The 21,702-nt window shown below is 40.0% G+C and overlaps 1 protein-coding gene across 6 annotated transcripts in view; it reads right to left on the bottom strand.

The window, feature by feature from the left end:
• LOC146404875 (uncharacterized) overlaps positions 1–21,702 on the bottom strand; it is a 240,250-nt gene that overhangs the window by 189,521 nt on the left and 29,027 nt on the right. The window contains exon 3 of one of the 6 annotated variants that reach the window (XR_014842238.1): positions 9,954–10,026. The exons of the other annotated variants lie outside the window; for them this stretch is intronic. The gene's annotated coding sequence lies outside the window, so the exon portion shown is untranslated. Of the gene's footprint in view, positions 1–9,953; positions 10,027–21,702 lie in introns of those variants that run through there. 6 annotated transcript variants of the gene reach the window in all.

Genomic DNA, 21,702 nt, shown 5'->3' on the forward strand with positions numbered 1-21,702 from the left:
ATGACATCCAGCTCAGAGGAGAAAGAGATAGGCAACAAGAAAAGGAGGAGGGAAAATTGTACAGGTTATAAAGAGGGGCATAAGCAAAGATGTAGAGGTGAGAGAGCACAGCATATATAAAGAGCTTCAAGTTAGTAAGTCTGCACCACAGAGCATACAGAGAATATGTGCTGGGGGTGGGACAGGAGTAGAGGAAATACTGCTCAGAAAAGGTGAGCAAGGACCATTTTATATCCATGTTATAGAAAGTGTGCTTTATTCTGGGAGCAGTGTAGTGAAAGCAAACAGGTGGAAGCAAAGAAGTGATAAGGATCAAATTCACTTTTCAGGAAGAACACATGGCTATAGAGTGGAGAATGGATTCCAAGAAGCAAATCAAACCCTTTTATTTCACAGTAAAAAACACTGAGCCCCTCAAAAAAAATCTGACTTGCTCAGGTTCACTAACCTGGTGAGTCACAAAACCAGTCTGTTAACGCCATACCCAGGGCCCTCTGTCCACTCGGTCCAGTGACTTTCCTGCACAAAGGTGGACAGCACATATCAAAGTCATAAACACAGCCATGTGCTCATTCTGGTGGAGACTGGTATTTAGAAACCAAGATCTAGCTGTGGGTTCTGTTCATTGCTACAGGGATGTCATTACTTCTAGGTACTTTTAGCAGACAAAACTAGGAAAATAACTACCACACCACTCTCCCTTTGCTTCAAGCTAATATTACATGAATAATAATCTGTTAACTTTCAGTTAAGTTGTGAAAATGCCAACTTCTCTGCCAAAGAAGATAAGGGAAAAAAGGATTACTTAAGAGAAAGAGTAAAGTTACTGGTGATGCCAGTTAGTATTTATAAACTGGGTAGAACGGGTTTAATGATTTATGCCAGAGGGCTTTGGAACAAAGGCTGAATAAAGCATGTTACTCTATTAAGAAGGATGAGAAGTAGGAAAGAGTTCTAGCAGATGATCATAGTAAGAAGTAGAAGCTTTTCTATTCTATTCTTTTTAGAGCTCAGTACACAACTATAATGAAAATAACTGAGATTTTTTGAAACCCTTTGTGATCACTTACTCCAATCTCTATATTTTACAAATTGAGACCCTGAGGCTGTAAAGCTGCACACACATGGGGCTTAGGGCCCTGGCTCTGGAGTCAGACATTCCTTTGTTTGTGTCTCTTCTCTGCTCATCACTTGCTATATGGCTTTGGGCAAATAACTTAGCCTCTCTTAGTAACCTCACCTAAATCTCTTAAATTTGTTGTATTTAAAGGAAATAATCCATGTTAAGTAATTTAGTTCAGTGTTTAAATAATTTAGTTAAGTGTTTAGTTCACATGCCCTCTTAATGATCTTTATAGTTACTATCACTAATTATAACAATAAGCATTTATAGTGCACTCTACGTCATTACCATTATTGCTATAGTTTTCATTGTTATTTACCCAAGATTACCAAAAAAAAAAGTAGTAACTAGACTCAAACCAGAATTACATCTGCTCCAAACCTAAACTCCTACTCAAAACCTCTTTCCACTTTACAGTGATTTTCAAACCATGTCCCTTAGTGTCTGGGTGTTGGAGGAAGTACTTAAAGGAGAAGCTGGACAGAGAGAGCTCTGGACCTTTGATTTTCACTTTATTTTATATTTCTTTTGAAGCAAGAGCTCCACTCCCAAAGTAATTTTTTTAATAAAGTATAGTTGATTTACAGTGTTTCTTCAAGTTCTATTGTACAGCAAAGTGACCCAATCACACACATTTCCCTGTGCTGTACAGCAGGGCCCCATTGCCCATCCATTCCAAATATAACAGTTTGCATCCAAAAAACCCCCAAATGCCCGTTCATCCCACTACCTTTCCCTTCCCCCTTGGGAATCCCAAGTCTGCTCTCCTTGGCCATCATCTGTTTCTGTTTTTACAGATAGGATCATCTGTTCCATATTTTAGATTCCACAAATAAGTGATATCATATGGTATTTGTCTTTTTCTTTCTGGCTTACTTCACTTAGTATGAGAATCTCTAGTTTCATCCACGTTGCTGCAAATGGCTTAGTTTGTCTTTTTTATGGCTGAGTAATATTCAATTGTGTGTATGTACCACATATTCTTAATCCATTCATCTGTCCATGGACATTTAGGTTGTTTCCATGTCTTGGCTACTATAAATAGTGCTGTGATGTACATAGGGGTGCATGTATCCTTTTCAGAAGGTTTTGTCTGGATATATGCCTAGGAGTGAGACTGCTGGATCATATGGTAGTTCTGCATTTAGTTTTCTGAAGTACTGCCAAACTGTTTTTTCATAGTGGTTATACCAATTTATACCCCCCTCAACAGGGAAGGAGAGTTAGCTCTTCTCCACACCCTCTCCAGCATTTGCTATCTGTTGACTCATTAATGAGGGCTATTCTGACCAGTGTGAGGTGGTAGCTAATTGTAGTTTTGATTTGCATTTCTCTAATAACTAGTGATGTTGACTATTTTTTCATATGCCTGTTGGCCATCCATATGTCTTCTTTGGAGAAATGTCTATTTAGGTCTTCTGCCCATTTTTCAATTGAGTTGTTTGGTTTTTTGTTGTCGAGTTGCATGAGTTGTTCATATATTTTGGAGATTAGTTCCTTGTCCGTTGCATTGTTTGCAAAGATTTTCTCCCATTCTGTGGGTTGTCTTTTCGTTTTTAATGTTTTCCTTTGCTGTGCAAAAGCTTTTGAGTTTAATTAGGTCCCACTGGATTATTTGTGTCTTTATTGTCATTATATATTCTAGGAGGTGGAACAAACAAGATGTTGCTGTGATTTATGTTGAAGAGAACACTGCCTATGTTTTCCTCTAGGAGTTTTATATTATCCAGCCTTATATTTAGGTCTTTAATCCATTTTCAGTTTACTTTTGTGCTTTCATTCTTTCACATGTATCTTTCCAGTTTTCCTAGCACCACTGAAGCAACTATTTTTCTTCCATTAGTTGACCATAGGTGCTTCAATTTATTTCTGGGCTTTCCCCCAAAGCAATTTTGAAAGCCATTGCAACCACTGATTTCCACCATGCTGTCAATAAAAATGAAATCAGTAGCAAGCAAAGGACATGACTATATAACTTTATCTTAAAGAGATGAAAATAGCTTATAAGAAATCAAGCAGTGTGTTTAAAATAAATTAAGCAAATTTTGTCTCTCCTTTATTTTCTAGATATCACTTCCCCAGGGAGCTCGGCTTAGAGGAGCAGCAGGAAGCCTAACATATAGAATAGATTCCCTGCAAAGGTTTCCAACCTCCACTAACACCCACTTCCACCATCCCTTCTCTGCTTAAGCTTAGCCATCTTTCTTGCATCAACTGCATCACCTGTTCCTTGGATGCCTGCATGTGCTATAGCCAGAGAGGTTGCCTATGGAGTATCTCTGGAATTTGCATCTGGAAAAGCTGAAACTATGGGAGAGACCTTGTTAATCTGAAGGTAAAATTTCATGTCCCTTTGAGCCTGTGACTTGTCAGCCTCCGATTTATCGCTCATGTGAAGATAATCTTATTATCTAGACCTAGAGACACAAAATATGAGAAGGAGCTGGGAACATGTTGGTCAAAATAAATGAGCAGATTCAACTGAACTTAAGAAGCCTAATTCTGAAAGGCTCCTTGCAAAGCTGCATTTACCTAAGGAGTGGTGTTCAGAAACTACCTTTTGGCTTGTGATTTACTTGCACTCCTGTCCTGCTCCCTCACTGTAATATTCTGGACCACCTGCTCTGTGTAATCAATTTTCATACTTAAACTGTGAAACAAGGAGAGATTAACTCTCTTCCATTCTTAAAACTAACGCTTCACCTTCAAAAAAAAAACAAACTATGCTTTTGAGTCATAAAAAACCAACATTCTCCAGCACTTAAAAGCAGCGCCACCAAAAAAAAAAAAAAAAAAAAAAAGGAATGAAAATATCAGTGAATCAATTTCCCTTTCCATACAGATCTGAGAAGTGAGATAGTACTCCTTTCTGCCAAGAGGCTTCTGTCTCTGTCAAGTTGAGTCAGCATGCTGCAGATTGTTAGAGATAGATTTTGGACCACATATCATAGCTGGAAGAAACTGAACTGGGTCAAGCTAACTTTTGCAAGATGTCTTAGAATTTTGGGAGATGAAAGAAAAGTCTTAGCACTGTAACTTAATTTTTTGGTTCCTGTAATTGTCTATAGTGGGCAGGGAAAGTAGGGAGGTGGGGAGACAATAGCAGGGTGCATATATCCAAGACTAGATTCAACTGTCTTTGCCTCTTTTGACCTTTGACACTAATGTGAGTCATGGGTATGGCAGCCATGAGAGGTGCTGCTCAGATCTCCCTTTAAGAGAGATTTTTAAGTGAGAAGTGTATTAAACTGTCTGGCTTCAATTTGCAAAGCTCTGAAATCCATTGTAGCATTCATATCAAGCCCACGGTTTCCAGAGCAGCTCCTAGCCAATGATAAACTGTGGGGTAGGAGGCAGACTAAAGCCAGGCATTCCTACCCAATGGAGGAATTTCTCTAGTGGGATCTGTTACTTTAGGGCTCCCCATAAACTAGCCAAGACTTTCTCAGAGTTGCCCCACAGTCCGAAGCTCTAACCACGCAATTCTTCTTCCTTCCTGCTCTGCCTTCATATGTCACATTTGCATCATGACCTGAGGCCCTCCCCACTGTCTCCTCTTCCCTCCCCTGCCTCTTCCCTCCACCTCCCCCTCAAAAAAGTCATGCATTTCTAATTCTGTCCTAGTGTCTGCTTCCTGGAAGACCTAAATGTAGGCAATGGGAAGGAGCAGAATTTGTTTCTTCTTACTCTAACCTCTCCTCCACATACTGCTTTGTCTTCTAACCAGCCCGCACATTACCCTTTAAGCAGCAGCTGCAGCCTTCAGCAGTGTTTACCCTCCACAGTCATGTGGTCTTTTGTCATTTACTTTCCCAAGGGACATACCAAGCCTTAGCAGACTGGAAACGGCAAAGTATCTTGAATGAATTAAAAGTAAATATGAAAAGCCAAGGAGGTGCTGAGATGTTAGGGCAAGGTCTGTCCTAACTGGAGATTTAAGGGTGAGTGTGTGTGTGTGTGTCTGTGTGTTCATTATCACTAATATGGATGCATTATTTCGCCTTTTCAAGTCCCTTGTTTACCCACCCAAACCACCAGATCATTTGGCAATGCAGAATGGGTTCACTTCTATTTTTTTGTTTGTTTGTTTCCCTCTTTATTTTCATAACTAGTAAAATAGTCAAAGTTGGGGGGGGGGAAACCAGGAGAAATAAATATGAATGAGTCAAACGTACCACAAAATCTTCAATCCGTGCTTAATCAAGCAATTGCTACAATTTAGAATGATCATTGTTCTATTTTAACGTTTCCAAGTAATCTATCCAACCTCATTTTAATTACTAAAATGAAAAATACCTAGGAAATAAAAAAAAAAGTAAATAGTCAACAGCCAGTTGTGACTGAGTTACCTAAGAGGGGGTCAGGGAAAAGATTAAGTCTCTGAAAATTCCTTCCAACGATGGGGTCCAAAGTTTAGGAAATTAATTTTTAAAAAACATACACACAAATCCTGTTTAGTTGCAGCCACTAAGTCTATGGATTCTGTTCACTTTGGCTTGAAACATAAAAGATGAATTACCCCAGTCAAATCTTATTTGTCTACCCCATAGAGATTTTATTTTTGGGTAGCCAGAAACACTGAATCTGTTTTTTTCTGTCTCTCTGTCTCTGTCTCTGTCTCTCTTCTGCCTCCTTTCCAAAGTCTATAAGGACACACTAAATACAGTAACCCAAGTAATTTGTTGGGTTAATGGTTATACTATCAGAACTAACAAATACTTTAGGATTTCTGATCACCTTTGACCTTACCACTCCCTATTCTCCACCAACTATAAGACAGGAAATTAATATTAAATTATCTGGACTCAATATTATGACAAATGCACACACCCTGACTTCCCTACTTCATTCCATCTGTGTATGGCCTAAAACAGCTGACGGGGCAATCTTTCATCTTCAGTCTCATCAAATGACTTTCCCATGAGAAATAGCCTATGAAGCTCAAACCTATGTACCAAACTCTTTCTAGACCCAGGCAACTCACCACATCTGACACTTCAAAAAAGAATCAGTAAAAGTCGTGGCTATGAGTCACTAAGGACAAACCACATTCCTTAAAGAAATGAACATCACTAGTGGAAACACACTGGGGCTTGCTTTGAAAACTCTATGGGTCCCTATAGACCTGTATTGTATTAAGGCCTAAATTCTCTCCATCTCTAAGACGCCTGCTATTTGCTCTTCAATTTTCTGTAAATATAGCTATCTTTTCTTTCTTTCTTTCTTTCTTTTTTTTTGTCTGTAACACACTAGCATCAGATTTACTTCTAATAGTGGACATATTTGTTAACATTTTCCGTTCAATTATTGTTATGAGCTTAAAGGGGTAACTAAGTATAATTTGGTGTATACCAGTGGCTTTCCATTTGAAGGATTGGCACCTACAAACTACATCACAACCTGGTACACACACGAAATTAAAAAAAAAAAAAAATAGATGACAGTGGAAGAGCAACCTAAAGAGAGAAGACATGATGACTAAACGTCATGTGGGATCCAGCATGACATATCGTGGAACAACAAAAAAAAAGGACATTAGGTTCCAAATAAGGAAATTCAAATAAAATATGGGGTCAGCTAACAATGATGATATAATAACACATCACTATTGATTCATCAGGGTGAAAAATGAACCACAGTAATGTAAGATGCTACAATAGGGGAATTGAGTATAGAGAAACTCTCAGCACTATCTTTGTAACTTTTCTAAAATTAAAGCTTATTAAGACATTACCAACAGAAAAGGCAGTGCTTCACATGCAGAGGGGACTGTTGTAATATCAGGCTCTTTCCTTCTAAGCTCTATCTGCCACCCCCCACCACCCATGTAAAATGCTGCTGTTGATTCAGAATCCCTTTCAATCATGCAGATGAAGTAAAAAGCCATAAGGTGATGAAGATAAAGCACTCACAACAGGCACCGGAAGAGCAGATGACTATAAAAAAGTGTGGTTAGTAAGCTTGGTCCAGCATCTTATTGTTCCCTAATAGGGGCCCAGAAAGAGGCAATAAAGCTCTGTGAAATTCACTCTGAATTGAAATATGTTCAAATCATCAGCTGCCAAATAACCTGCCCAAAAATCCTACAAGAAATTCAAACCAGAATGTTTTCCTGATTTAAGAGAGATGCCATTTTGCTTCTTCTTTCCTTTTTTTCCCTCCCTTTCTTGAAAGTAGAACTATGAATTGGTAAGGAAACATTTGAATCAGATGGAAGAAACAAAAGTTGGGATAAAATGGCACAAAACCAAACAAATTCCGGAGATGAAGAAAATCATGGCTGTGATGGGAATTCAAGCCTTTCTGATATGGGTCTGAATGAAGAAAACCTCAAAGACAATGTATGGGTGTGAAACCTCATAAAATGCAAGTGTTCATGAATGGGAGCTGATTAATTTTCCAAAATGCCATCAAGCACATTTCAGAGGAGCTAAAGCTCAAACTGGGGCTGATAGCACAGACTCACAGATATAGAGAACGAACTAGTAGTTACTAGTAGGGAAAGAGAAGGGGGCATGGCAACATAGGGATGAGGATTAAGAGGTACAAACTACTATGTACAAAGTAATCAAGCTACTGTATTGTACAGTACAGGGAATAAAGCCAATATTTTATAATAATTATAGAATATAATCTACAAAAATTTCTAATCACTATGTTGTACACCTGAAACCAATATAATACTGTAAATCAACAGTACATCAATTTAAAAAAAAAAGAATTATGTCACTCAATACATCATCCTTTTTGCCCCGGGTATCAAAAATCTCAGGTCATAATTAATATTAATCACAGTAATTGATTTTGCTCTCTTGTTTAACATATCCGTTGCCGATTTTCCTTATAAGGGGTCAGATTTCCTATGTCTTTCTTAACAATTTATTGACCACTTGGTCAGTTTTGAAAAGATGTGGCATAAATAAGTAAATCTTTCAAGAGAAATGACACTACCAAACAAAATCGAACAAATGTTAGGGATTCTCTTTAAAGTATCATTTCACTTGTGTGATACTAAAAGTTTCCCATCACTGTGTCTATGTAAGCAGATGTCCCATCACAATTAAATGGAGATTTGTATAACTCGGTGATTTACAGAGTATCTATTCTGTAGTGAAAGAATTCAGACATGACCTTTGGCTGTGTTCCAGTCAATGGAAGACCACTGGACCCTACTGTAACCACTTCCTTACTTGCTCAGATGTAGGAAGAGCATGAGTAGCAAAGTTCTATTCTATTGAAATTAGAATTAGATTTTAAAACTAGACTTCAGTTCAAATAACATTTGTTTCTTATAAAGCCTAAAGAATCTCCTGTAATTGTTAACTTGATGCCAAGGCCAAGAAGACATCTCTTCACAGCAATCACTGCTACTGCTTTACATTTTGTAAGGCTTTCTGCTGGAATGTTAATTTACCCTTTCTCTCTGGTGATCAAATGAATAAAAGCTGTTTTGTAGCAGGTTCTGCTTCCTCTTGTAGAGTGACTTCCATAAAACCTCACCCTCACAAATGTAAGAAGAGAAATAGATAAATATATAGAACATATACAAGCAGTTGCTCTACCTGGTATGGACTACTTCACTACTCATTATGAAAAGGGTCACAAATGTATACTCCCAAATTGACATGTATTTCCCTTCCTCCTTCCTCTAATGCCAAGGCAGAGTTTTATTTTTAAATGTCAAGCAGTGGTTATGATGTCCTCCACCCCAAGGGGGTGCTTCTGAGTTATTATTCTGGGAAGGAGTCAAAAACAGGAAGAGTAAACCCCTGGACCCAAGGGGTGGGAGCAATAGTGCTGCCCCAGCAGGGGCTCAAAGGCATCCCTTCACACTGTCCGTTCGAGCAGCAGTAACAGGCCTCTAGTATGGTGGCAGCAACTGCCACTACACAATGGCTCTTTCTGGAGTATCTAGTTCCCCAAACTGAGCCCTCTAGTCACAGAGAGACACTTCTGGTTCCCACTCTGACAGCACCCCAAGGTGGGAACAGCCACCTTGTGAGTGGATTAAGTAAGTTCTCTGAGTTCTCATAAAGGAGGAAAGACTTCATTACTGAAAGACATGTGCAATAATGGAATAAGGACTCAGAGTAGTTTTATTTTTGTTTTATCATTATTATTATTCTGGCCACACACACATCATGCAAAAGTTCCCAGGCTAGAGATCAAACCCAAGCCTAAGCAGTGACAACACCAGATCCTTAACCACTAGGCCAAGAGGGAACTCCCAGTCATTTTTATTTGAATATTTAAGGAGATATTGTCCTTTGTATCTCTATCAAGATGGTTAAGTACATATCAAGTGCAAACATAAAGATATACCCCTGATCTAAAGGGGGATATTTACAGAATTTATCAATATATTCCTTCATATTAACCAAATAATAGAGTTTATATGAGATGAATGAGATCAAAATTCACATTATTTATTAGTAATGTAAATGCCCGGTATTATGCTCTTTGCTAGGTATATAAAGATTAATAATATATGATCCCTCATCCATGAAAAAGTGATTGGCCTGGAACCACTGGGAATATTTACCATTGGCATCAACTGGAGAAAATATTTTGCCCAAGGCCTGTCACCATTTCATGAGTCAAAAATCTGAATGCCATTGGGTTTTTGTTTTTGCTTTTTAAGGGCTGCACTTGTGGCATATGGAGGCTTCCAGGCTAGGGGTCTAATCGGAGCTGAAGCTGCCGGCCTATGCCACAGCAGCAGTAACACCAGATCCAAGACATGTCTGCAACCTACACCACAGCTCATGGCAATGCTGGATCCTTAACCCACTGAACAAGGCCAGGGATCGAACCCACAACCCCATGGTTCCCAGCTGGATTCGTTTCTGCTGCGACACGACGGGAACTCCGTGACTTTGGTTTTGATGCAGACTCACCAAGTACTGAAATAGAAGCAACACGATAAAAACAATGGTAAGAAAAAATTGCACCAACATCATGTTCTTGGCGCTGAGCCCAGGGATTTGGGTGAGCATTGTCCCTCAGACCTCTCCAATCCAGCATATACACACTGATTTCAAATTCCCTAAACATGCTTATTAATTTGGATACTTTGGCAAAACCAAAGTTTCTATTTATTGGTATTCTTGCCTCACCTTATCTTCCAACTAAAGAAGCTGTGTTATTTGATGTACAAGAAGGCACAGGCATAGAGATCAAGCAGAGGCATTTTCTTTTTTATTTCCCTTTTTTTTTTTTTTTTTTTTGGTCTGCACTCACAGCATGTGGAAGTTTCCAGGCCAGGGATCCAACCTGCACCACAGCAATGACCCAAGCTTCTAATATTACAACACCAGATCATTAATTCACTATACCACAAGGGAACTCCAAGGAGAGGCATTTTCACTCCAGAGCCCAGTATCCTCATCACTGGCTGGTATATGTAGTATGATATAGGGTAGTTTGCTTCCATACATCCCTTCCTTTAAGTTAGGTGTTTATAACCTGGAGTCCTGGGAACCATGAAATTTCTAAAGTTGTAAGTAATATTATATGTGAGCAGGGATATTTTACTGAGTAATTAATGTCCATCTTAAGCAGTTTTTGCCTGTAGAAAATGAATATAAGAGTAATTTCTCCCTTCCTCCTTCCTGAGAGATAGATAAGTTTCCTTTTTCCTAGGACCTAGTTCTGCCCTGGAGGTCACTTCCATCCACTTCTTTGGTGAGAACAGAGGACAGAGATGGGAACTGCCCTGGAAGAGAGATGACACAGAGAATACGTATGGCTGGTGATAGGGATGGGATGGGTTGGTGGCAGTAGTAAAAGACAGTTCCTGAGAATAGAACTAGGAGTGGGGAGTGAGGGGAGAGGTGCTGACCATACAAATTCTTCTGGTAACAAGGCTCTCACAGGGTAGTCCTGAGGTATCAGGGCCTTACATGAGAATAGCTAGGCATGTTTTCTGCAGAAGCACCTAAAGAGCCAGTGCTGCAGTCTGGGAACTCAGCATAGATCCCCAAGCAGAACCACACATTATCACGTGCACCTCTGAGTGAAGCACAAACCCCCAAGAGTACTGGACTGAAATCCTGAGCCTCCCCCCACCCCAGCATTTCCAGGACAGGTTTTCTGTACAATCTCAAGTGAACAGCTAGGAAGAATGAGAAGGGCCCTTCCACAAATACTTGAACTTGTAGTTCTCAACCACCCGGTGGGTGGAAGGCTGAGTCGGACAGGATTTGGAAAAGTTAAGGATGAGACATTTCTTACACTTCTAAGACCATGAAGCAAAGGCAAGCCAATTACATGCATGTGTACATTTTCTTTTAGGAAAAGTGTCCAGAACTTTCATCGGATTCTTTTTTTTTTTTTTTTTTTTTTTTTTGCTATTTCTTTGGGCCGCTCCCACGGCATATGGAGATTCCCAGGCTAGGGGTCAAATCAGAGCTGCAGCCACAGGCCTACGCCAGAGCCACAGCAACGCAGGATCCAAGCTGTGTCTGCAACCTACACCACAGCTCCGTTAACCCACTGAGCAAGGGCAGGGACTGAACCTGCAACCTCATGGTTTCTAGTCGGATTCATTAACCACTGCACCACGACGGGAACGCCCTTTCATTGGATTCTTAAAGGGATCTAAGTGTTAGGAGATAAAGGATGTTTTTAGGTTGGGTTCCGTGGGATGAGGATTTGAGATTTGTGAGCAAGTGATTTACTAAGAAAGTGCTTCTTCTTCTTCTTCTTCTTTTTTTTTTTTTTTTTTTTTTTTTTTTGGTCTTTTGTCTCTTTGTTGTTGTTGTTGTTGCTATTTCTCGGGCCGCTCCTGCGGCATATGGAGGTTCCCAGGCTAGGGGTTGAATCGGAGCTGTAGCCACCAGCCTACGCCAGAGGCACAGCAACGCAGGATCCGAGCCGCATCTGCAACCTACACCACAGCTCACGGCAACGCCGGATCTTTTTTTTTTTTTTTTTTTTTGCTATTTCTTTGGGCCGCTCCCACGGCATATGGAGATTCCCAGGCTAGGGGTCAAATCGGAGCTGCAGCCACCGGCCTACGCCAGAGCCACAGCAACGCAGGATCCGAGCTGTGTCTGCAACCTACACCACAGCTCCGTTAACCCACTGAGCAAGGGCAGGGACCGAACCCGCAACCTCATGGTTCCTAGTCGGATTCGTTAACCACTGCGCCACGACGGGAACTCCCTTTTTTTTTTTGGTCTTTTGTCTTTTTGTTGTTGTTGTTGTTGCTATTTCTTGTTCTTTTTTTTTTTTTTTTTTTTTTTGCTTGTTTGTTTTTTTAACTTTTTATATAATGATTTTATTTTTTTCCATTATAGCTGGTTTACAGTGTTCTGTCAGTTTTCTACTATACAGCATGGTGACCCAGTTACACATACAAGTATACAATCTTTTTTCTCACATTATCATGCTCCATCATAAGTGACTAGACATAGTTCCCAGTGCTGTACAGCAGAATCTCATTGCTTATCCATCCCAAAGGCAGTAGTCTGCATCTATTAATCCCAAACTCCCAATCGGTCCTACTCCCTCCCCCACCCCCTTGGCAACCACAAGTCTATTCTCCAAGTCCTGATTTCTAAGGAAAATGCTTCTTAAGGAGACTAGCCAGAGAATGGGGGAGGCAGAAAAGAGAGAGAGGGAAAGTGAAGCAAGACTGCAGTCTTCAGGCAGAGTCCCCGCAAAGGGAGACTTCTGAGTGGCACCAACTGAGGTGAGAGTACTGGGCTTTCATAGCCCTTTCCTTATAGGCCATTGATCAAGAGCCATGGGCAGGGCTGGGGAGAATAAATTCGCAGGCACTCTGGGCTGACAGGTCTCTGCATAGACTCTGATAGAACCAAAGGCAGATTTCCAAGCAACCTCAAATGCTGTCAGAATCAAAGGCACAAAAAAGGAGTGAGGGAGCGTGCACAAAAACAGTCAAGAAAAAAAAAGAGATCTTAGGAGCTCTGGGGAGGAGCAGCAATATCGTCCACTGCTCCCCCTGAAAGGAGGTGTTCTTAAAACAGCAACTGTACTGGAGTGCCAGGGACTTGGCCCATGCACAGCCATGGGAACTCCAAGGAAAGAAGAGATCTAGCAGAGAGCTGGGGTCAAGGAAAGGGAGACTGTATGTGTGTTAGGAGGAGAGCTTCCAAAACAAATGTCTGTAAGTCCCATAGATTTGCTCTCCAGACCTTCTGGAAAATGATTCTTCATTGGACATTAGTTGTTTCTGTTCTTTCCCATCACTCACAACTTCTCAGTGGCCATTTCTCCATCTGAGTCCCAGTCTCTAGCCATCCCACTCCCTGGGTCTTCTCTCCCCAACCCTCCAACTCTTGCTCACAACGCCTTTTCTAGCATCTCTCTCTTCCTAGATCACTTCACTAATATCTTTCTCTTTTATAATGCAGAGAAACAATTCTTTTTGTTTCCCTTCTAGTCTGGCAAAGAAGCTGTGCCCAGTGGGTCTCATTTTCATAACCAAACATACCCATATAAGGTGCATTCTTAAGCAGAGGCAGCTCTCCCCAGACAGTCTGCAGTCAGCACTTGATGTGATTTTCTTCTCTCTCTCTCTCACACACACACACAAAGAAACTGAGGCCCACAGATATGACAACTTGCCTGAGGTCAACTAATTAGTCTATAATAGAACAAGGACAAAAACTCAAAATCCTAACTCTTCAGCGTTCAAATCCTCCAAACACACTGCCTCCCAAGCGTTCAAGCATTTTACATCAATTGTAATAAATATAAAATAGTTTTCTGGAGAAGTTAATTCAAGTTAAGTGTCAAATGCATTCCACAGATAGATGGATTTTTTTTTTTTTCTGGATCTAGGGGCTGAGGAACACGGTATAAATGTGCACAAACAGAAATTAACATACATCCCCAAATAAAGGGGCCTTTCTAAATAGTACAGGGCTGAAAAGGACTGTTTAGAGGGATGATTCATTTGAAAACCTTGCAGTGTCAATAAAAATACTTTTTTGGTAAGTGTTTTCCTACTAATTTCACCAAAATCATAAAATGAATGTTAAAGTTGAAAGATGCTTCAATTAGATAGTCTGATTCACTTTCCTACCTTCAATCAGAAAGGGTGGTCTTCTCTCCATTTCCAGAGAAATTAGGTAAACACCAGAAGCCATGAATTTAGTGTTGACTCAGTGGCAATTTAGAGTCCAGGTCTTCTGCCTCATTCTCTGGAAGTCACATCTAATATGGTTCTTTACAGATAACAAAGCACTTTTCACACACTGTACTTTATGTCATCCTCATAGCAATCTTGTGTAACAGGCAAATTACTACCTCATTTTATAGAGAGGGAAACTGAAGCTTGGAGAGTTTAATAACTTGCCTAAAACTACCCCAAAGACACAGTTAAGACCCAAATCCAAATCCTCAATTCCAAATCCCACACATGTTCCTTACCAGTCTGTCCAGTTACTCTTTTTTTTTGGGGGGGGGGCATGTCTATGGCAGTGGAAGTTTCCCAGATCAAACCCATGCCGTAACAGTGACCCTAGCTGCTGCTGTGACAACACCAGATCCTTTCCCTGATGTGCCACAAGGAGACTCCTATCCAATTACTCTTAACATTAGAGGAGGAGGGATTGTTGATTCACTGGTTTGGATGTTAGAGACAAAAAGAACACCTGGCTAAAGTGTGAGTTACTGTAGATGGGATCATATCTTTTTATATAACAGGAGGTCTTGGCTGGACAAGAGGTGAGTTCCAACTGCCTCCATGGAGTGGGTAATAGTTACTTTATGTCAGACTGTGTTGCAGGGAGAGAGCAATGATCAAAATGGAAAAAATCCCTGCCCCCTAAAACTTACATTCTAACAGGATGAGACAGAACTGAAACAAATAATGAAATATAAAATATGCAAGTGATGGTGAGTGCTATGGAGAAAAATAAAAAAATAGAACGCAGAGTCTCGGGAGTGTGTGTGTGTGTGTGAGAGAGAGAGAGAGAGAGAGAGAGAGAGAGAGAGTGTGTGTGTGTGTGTGTGTGTGTGCGCGCGCGCACGCGCGCGCATGTGTTGGAGGAGAAGTAATATGGTTCTGTTTTATATATTAGGTGTTCAGAAAAGGCCATTAGATAAGGTCACATTTGAGAAGAGAACTAAAGGCAGTGAAGGAGCATGTTTTATGGAGATCTGGGAAAAACAATTCCACATAGATGAAACCACAAGTACAGACTCTATGGTACAAGCTTGGTGAACTTGAGTAACAGAAAGGAGGCCAGTATAACTAGGGAAAGTTTAACAGCCATGAACTTGCCTTTATGGAGCAAAAATAATCATAAGAGAAAAAGCTCACATCTTTAAGACATAAAGAATGATACAAGGTAAAACTGGATAAATATTATAGAGAGGCATAAATCAAGTGGGATTTATAAGATTGAAGAGGAAGTAAGGGAGGTTTAGAATCATAGCATCAGAATGTGATTCTCTAGTCCAAGATACTGAGGGTTTTTTGAACAATAAAATATACTCTTCTCAAATTATAGCTCATGGATTGCCAATATGAAAACAAATGGAATCAAAACTGGTTGAAGTGAAGGTAGGGAGGTTTATCCTTTCCAATTTGTCCTTACTCTTTTTCAGCCTCAGCCACTGAGGCACCTTTAAGGAACCCTAGGGACTCCAAGAGACAAAGTTTGCCAATGACTGACTTAGTCAAACTAGTTTGTTTTACAAAAGAGGGATCTGAGGCCCACAGAGGGTATCTTCTTCTGGTATATACTGGAATACAGTCTCCCCAGTTTTCTGTGCTGTCCCCTACAGCTGATGACCAGGGATTCACTTCAGTCTCCAGTCTGCAAATCCCCACCTCCTTGTGTTGACCCGGGGCTGAACTAGAATTCCACTGCCCTCTGTCTTTCCCTGGATGTGATGCCACACTGGAGCAGCTACTTTGCTCCTATTGAAGGGTGATGCAGCTGAATCATCATGGGGAGCTTTTCTGTGAGACTGGCCATCTCCCTAGCAATAATTCCTCCTGTAGGACCAATGCATTCACTGTTTCTAAGGGCAGTCTAAGATAATCAGAACAAAAGTTTTGTTGCTCAGATTTGCAATTCTAATTAGACATTTGAGTCTAAAAAAAAGACAAGTCTTGAAAATTGGACTTGTTGAGAGAATATACCTCCTGATACACAGAGAAAATGACAATGAAATGAAATTGCCCTACATGCTTCACACCTGATTTACTTCCTCACTAAGATCTTTCTTTTCTTTTTTTTCTTCTTTTGTGTGTGTGTGTGTGTGTGTGTGTGTGTGTGTGTGTGTGTGTGTGTGTGTTAAATTCTATTCCTCCTTCTAGGAATATCCACTCCGATACTTTCAATGAACCCTTTATCTGTGTTCCCATAGCACCCACTCCATACACTTACTATAGCTCTCATTTTATTGCATTGGAAACACATGTTTATATATTTTTCTCTCCTGCTGACTCTGAGATTCTGTGCATAAGAAATACATCTTATATTCATTTGATGCCACAGCTGCTGCTAATACAATGCTCTCAGTGCCTGATTCATTTGTTGATTGACACTGTAATTCAGCAATGACTGAGATTATGAGAAATGAGGGTTCTTCTCTAACACAGACTTTTTGAGAAGTTTCCAACTAGTGATAAGCTATCAGAAATTATTTTCTCTGCCAGTTTGATAATTTATTGAAAAGTGAAATGACTATGTAAACATACTGTTATTGGTCATTGGAAGTTTCTGAGGGACGGCCTCGGCATTCAGCTTTGGTCTTCTTATGTCCCAAGCCTTCTGAAAGACTTTTCCATTTGTTCATCCACACTGGATCTGCTCCAAGGCAGACACGTTGCTATGGCCAACACAGCCAATAATGACACATCCGCCTCTTGCCTGGCCATATCCCCTGGTAACTGTCAGCCTTTCAGATATGACTGACAAGAGTGAAAAGCAAAATCTGTGGGAAAAAATATGAAATCAGACCCCAGCTCTCACTCTCATTATGTAAAGATGATCTCATGTTTTCTGAGCGTTATGTGGTGAATCTCACATGATCCTGAGACAGAGGGGACTTTACCAGGAGAGAAGTGATTTTTCTGACAGACGTATAGGCTTTGGCTAATGGTGTCTCTAGCTGGTCAGTACTGAAAGACAAACAAATTCCATTTCCTAAATTTGAATTGCATATCAAGGTTACAGAGAAGGGCCATTCCCTTTCAACAATGGCAACATAACCAAAGCCACTTCATTTGCAGGAGTTTATAAAAACTAGATTATCCCAGATCTATTTTCTTAAGCCAAGAACAAAACAATCCCAGTAACAGAAAAAGTCAGCTCTCACACGTCTCTTGATCTCTGCTTTGTTATCCAAGATTTTTCAGATTTTGGATTGAAATGCAACTCCCCTGCCCAATAACAGGTCACCTGCCCAATCATTTCCCGTCCTAACATTACAGTTAACAATTCAATGTGCAATATTCTTGCTTTCACTTATAAGAATGTATTTAATCACACAGGATTTCCATGTTGGTTGTCAAACAATTGATCTTTTCTTCCTAAATCCCTCCAGAATTTCCATCTAGCTAATGTGGCTTTCATGTTTCTAATGAAAATAGTAAACAAGAACACAGCGAGAAATGGTTGTATCTTGCTGAAATGTGGAACATTCAGGGTTATCACTATAAGGCACTTGAGACATGACCACATGACTATGGAGGAAAGAGAATCAGAAACTGAGTGGAAAGACAAATCACATGAAGCGTGTTTATTTGGATTTCTAAAATTTCCCTTTCTCTTGCTTTATTTACATTTCATTAATGTGAAGTTGCCCAACCTGAGTAACATTTTGTCCTGCATAGTTTACCGATTTGACTTTTGCAAGCAGCCAGTCAGCAAGAATGATCCTAAACAAGCTCTTAGTTGATGTGAAGCTCTGTATTTACTGGATTAGAGAACTTTAAAAATTTCCCTCTAAATGTAATATTTCAGAAACACCAGACTCCACTTCCCCTAGGGAGACAGGTAACTTAGGAAGCAGATCAGGCTTGTTATCTATAAACTAAGAAGGTGGAAGATGGCTTTCAAGGACAGGAGATGAACGACTGGGTTTTAATTCCTAACCTGGACCAGTTTCAAAGGGTATGAGTCTTGCTTCTTTGCAATTTGTGTTAACTAAGTTTTAATTAAGCAGGGTTAATTTTAATGAAGTCAGAAACCAGGTCTGGCTTCCTCTACCTAGACTTTCAATATTGCAGAGTTCTTTCTTAATTAAGGTGAAGAATTCTCTTTGGTTTCCACAGCCAAAATTTTCCATTTGTTCCATTTAGGATGCCAATTGACTTCTACCCCCCGCAACCACATGCCTCTGGCACAGCTGGACAATATATTAACTTTTGGGGATTAAAAAGGTGCTATATCCTTGAGAAGTATTCCTAATAACCTGGATTCCCATTTATTCTCACCAGCAATCAATCTTTTCTATGTAATAACAGCCAATGAGTAGTGGAGGCAGGGAATGATCAGATTTCAGCAGCAATGTTTTCAGAGGGCTCTTCCCTTTCTCTAAGCCCAGAGCCTAAATTCCCCCAAAGACCGATATGGGCAGTCTTTAGCTGAGTTGTGCCTCCAATTCTGGTGTCCAGAGGCAACTTGAAGATAGAGGAGAGCAGGTCTTGGGCTGTCCTTACAGCTGCCGAGGCTGTGTGAAGGTACAAAAGAATGACATCCCTAGGAGATGTGCAGATGTACAAGGTACCAGGGCTGAAATCAGAGGACTCGGTCCTAGTTCCTGCCCTCCCACTGACTAATTATGAGACTTCGAAAGTGTTTCACTTCCTTGAGCCTGGTTTTGTCACCTGTCAAGATAGAGAACATGACTTGACCAGTGCTTTACAGCGATCTATAATGAAGGAGCAAAGTTTTTCCTTCCTTCACCCTGTCCTCTAATCTGTTGGGGATCCTTTATGAAATATAACAAAAATAAATACCATAGTTCATAATACTGTATTTTGTCTTTGAAAGTTACTATGAGAAAAGATCTTAAAAGTTCCCATCACACACACAAAAAATTGTGAGAACAAACTAGAGGTTACCAGTTGGGAATGGGAAGGGGGAAGAGCAAAATAGAGGCATGAGTTTAAGAAATACAAACTACTACGCATAAAGTAAATAAGCAACAAAAATATATTCTATAGCACAGGGAAACATAGCCACTACTTTGTAATAACTTCAAATAGAATATAATCCATAAAATATTGAATCACTGTATTGAACACCTGAAACTAACATAATATTGTACATCGACTGTACTTCAATTAAAAAAATTTAATTGTGGGAGTTCCCATCATGGTGCAGGGGAAACGAATCTGACTAGGAACCATGAGGTTGCAGGTTCAATCCCTGGCCTCTCTTGGTGGGTTAAGAATCCAGCGTTGCTGTAAGCTGTGGTGTAGGTCGCAGACGAGGCTCGGATCTGATATTACTGTGGCTGTGGCATAGGCCTACGGCTATAGCTCCAATTAGACCCCCTAGCCTGGGAACCTCCATATGCCACAGGTGCGGCCCTAAAATGACAAAAAGGCCAAAAAAAAAGAAAATTTAATCGTAATATATGTGGTAATAGAAGACTTTTGGTAGTGATCATTTCACAATATGTACAGATATTGAATGATTATGTTCTACACTTGAAACTAACATTATATGTCAATTATATCTCAACTAAAAAAACACACATTAAAATTTTTTAAAGAAAAACCTTGATATGCTATATTCGAAGCTGCTATTATATTTGAGATGGGATCTTATGTAGTTATCTAACTTCGTCTTTTACAAATTTAAGTCTCAACCAATACTAAACAGGCAGTAGGCCCTCAATAAATGTTTTAATTAATGAGTAAAAAGAAAAAAAAGAATTACCAGGAGTTCCCGTCGTGGCGCAGTGGTTAACGAATCCGACTAGGAACCATGAGGTTGCGGGTTCGGTCCCTGCCCTTGCTCAGTGGGTTAACGATCTGGCGTTGCCGTGAGCTGTGGTGTAGGTCGCAGACGCGGCTCGGATCCCGCGTTGCTATGGCTCTGGCGTAGGCCGGTGGCTACAGCTCCGATTCAACCCCTAGCCTGGGAACCTCCATATGCCACGGGAGCGGCCCAAGAAATAGCAACAACAACAACAACAAAAGACAAAAAGACAAAAAAAAAAAAAAAAAAAAAAGAATTACCAGATAAATGATAATGTTTGGATATCACAGCAATGTCAGATTGCTCTCAGAGTTTCTAAATTTTTACCCTCACTTGCTATATTTATCTCTTCACAAGCAGTTAACAATATATGGGCCAATGGCCATGCACAGACCATACTCAATTTCTTACATCCCTCCCTACTCCTGTCTTGCACCTCTGTTCAGGTTGCCCAAGTATCCAAATGCTGAGCTGAGATCAAAATTATGCTTCTGGAGCAACAAAGAACAAAATATTCACTTGAAAAACTAATAGTATTTCTATCACTCTATCTATCTCATCTTGTCAATTTCCCTAAACAACAATCTGGAATCCTGGCTCCACCTCTTAGTATCAAGTGGCTCAAAGCAAGTTAGTTAACCTCTCTGTGCCTCGCTTTTCTCTTCTCTAAAATGAAAATAATAAGATCTTCACAAGGGTGCTTTTGGTAAACGTTTACTTTGATATAATTTCACACCTACAGAAAAGTTGCTGGAATAGTACAAAGAAATCCTATTGTTTGTTATACACATCACACCTTTGTAATATTTTCCCCATTTGTTTATCTTTCTCTGTCCTTCTTTCCCTCCCTAATATTTTTTTTTCTGAAATATTTAAGAGTAACTTTCAGTCACCATGCCCATTGGGTTGTTTTGAGAATTAAAGGAACTAATACATGTGAAATACTGAAAATAATGCCTGGTATACGTAATAAGCCCTTATAAAATATTACCGCTTATGCTTGGTTTCCAAAGACCTTTCCAAATGTTCGATGGGGTTCCACATGGCCACCCCACGTGGAGTCTCTATGATCTAATACCTATGACTGTGCCCGTCTCAGAGGTTTGTACTTGTTTTCAAGTGTGTTGGATTCGATCAACCTAGAAAGATATTTCCTATGCTATATGTATCTGGCCTTGAACACTGGTATTGAGTGTATCTACTCTAAATTATTGTGTGTTATTAAATCTGAAGAACTCTGGTATAATTTTATTTTTATTATAGTTTATTTACAGTGTTGTGTCAATTTCTGCTGTACAGCACAGTCACTCAATCACACATATGTACATTCTTTTTCTCATACTGTTCTATCCCAGGAGATTGAGTATAGTTCCTTGGGCTGTACAGTAGGTCCTCATTGCTTATCCAATCTAAATGTAATAGTTTGCATCCACCAGCCCCAAACTCCCAGTCCATCCCACTCCCTCCCCGCTTCCCCTTGGTAACCACAAGTCTGTTCTCCATGTCTGTGACTCTGTTTCTGTTTTGTAGATAGGTTCATTTGTGCCATATTTTAGATTCCACATATAAGTGATATTGTATGGTATTTGTCTTTCTCTTTCTGACTTCATTTAGTATGATAATCTCTAGTTGCATCCATGTTGCTGCTAATGACATTGT

The sequence above is a fragment of the Sus scrofa genome, chromosome 3 (assembly GCF_054392235.1).
Source record: "Sus scrofa isolate SSC_HxYL_T2T_F1_AM1 chromosome 3, Sscrofa_HxYL_maternal_Yorkshire_Landrace_v2.0, whole genome shotgun sequence".
NCBI lineage: Eukaryota > Metazoa > Chordata > Mammalia > Artiodactyla > Suidae > Sus > Sus scrofa.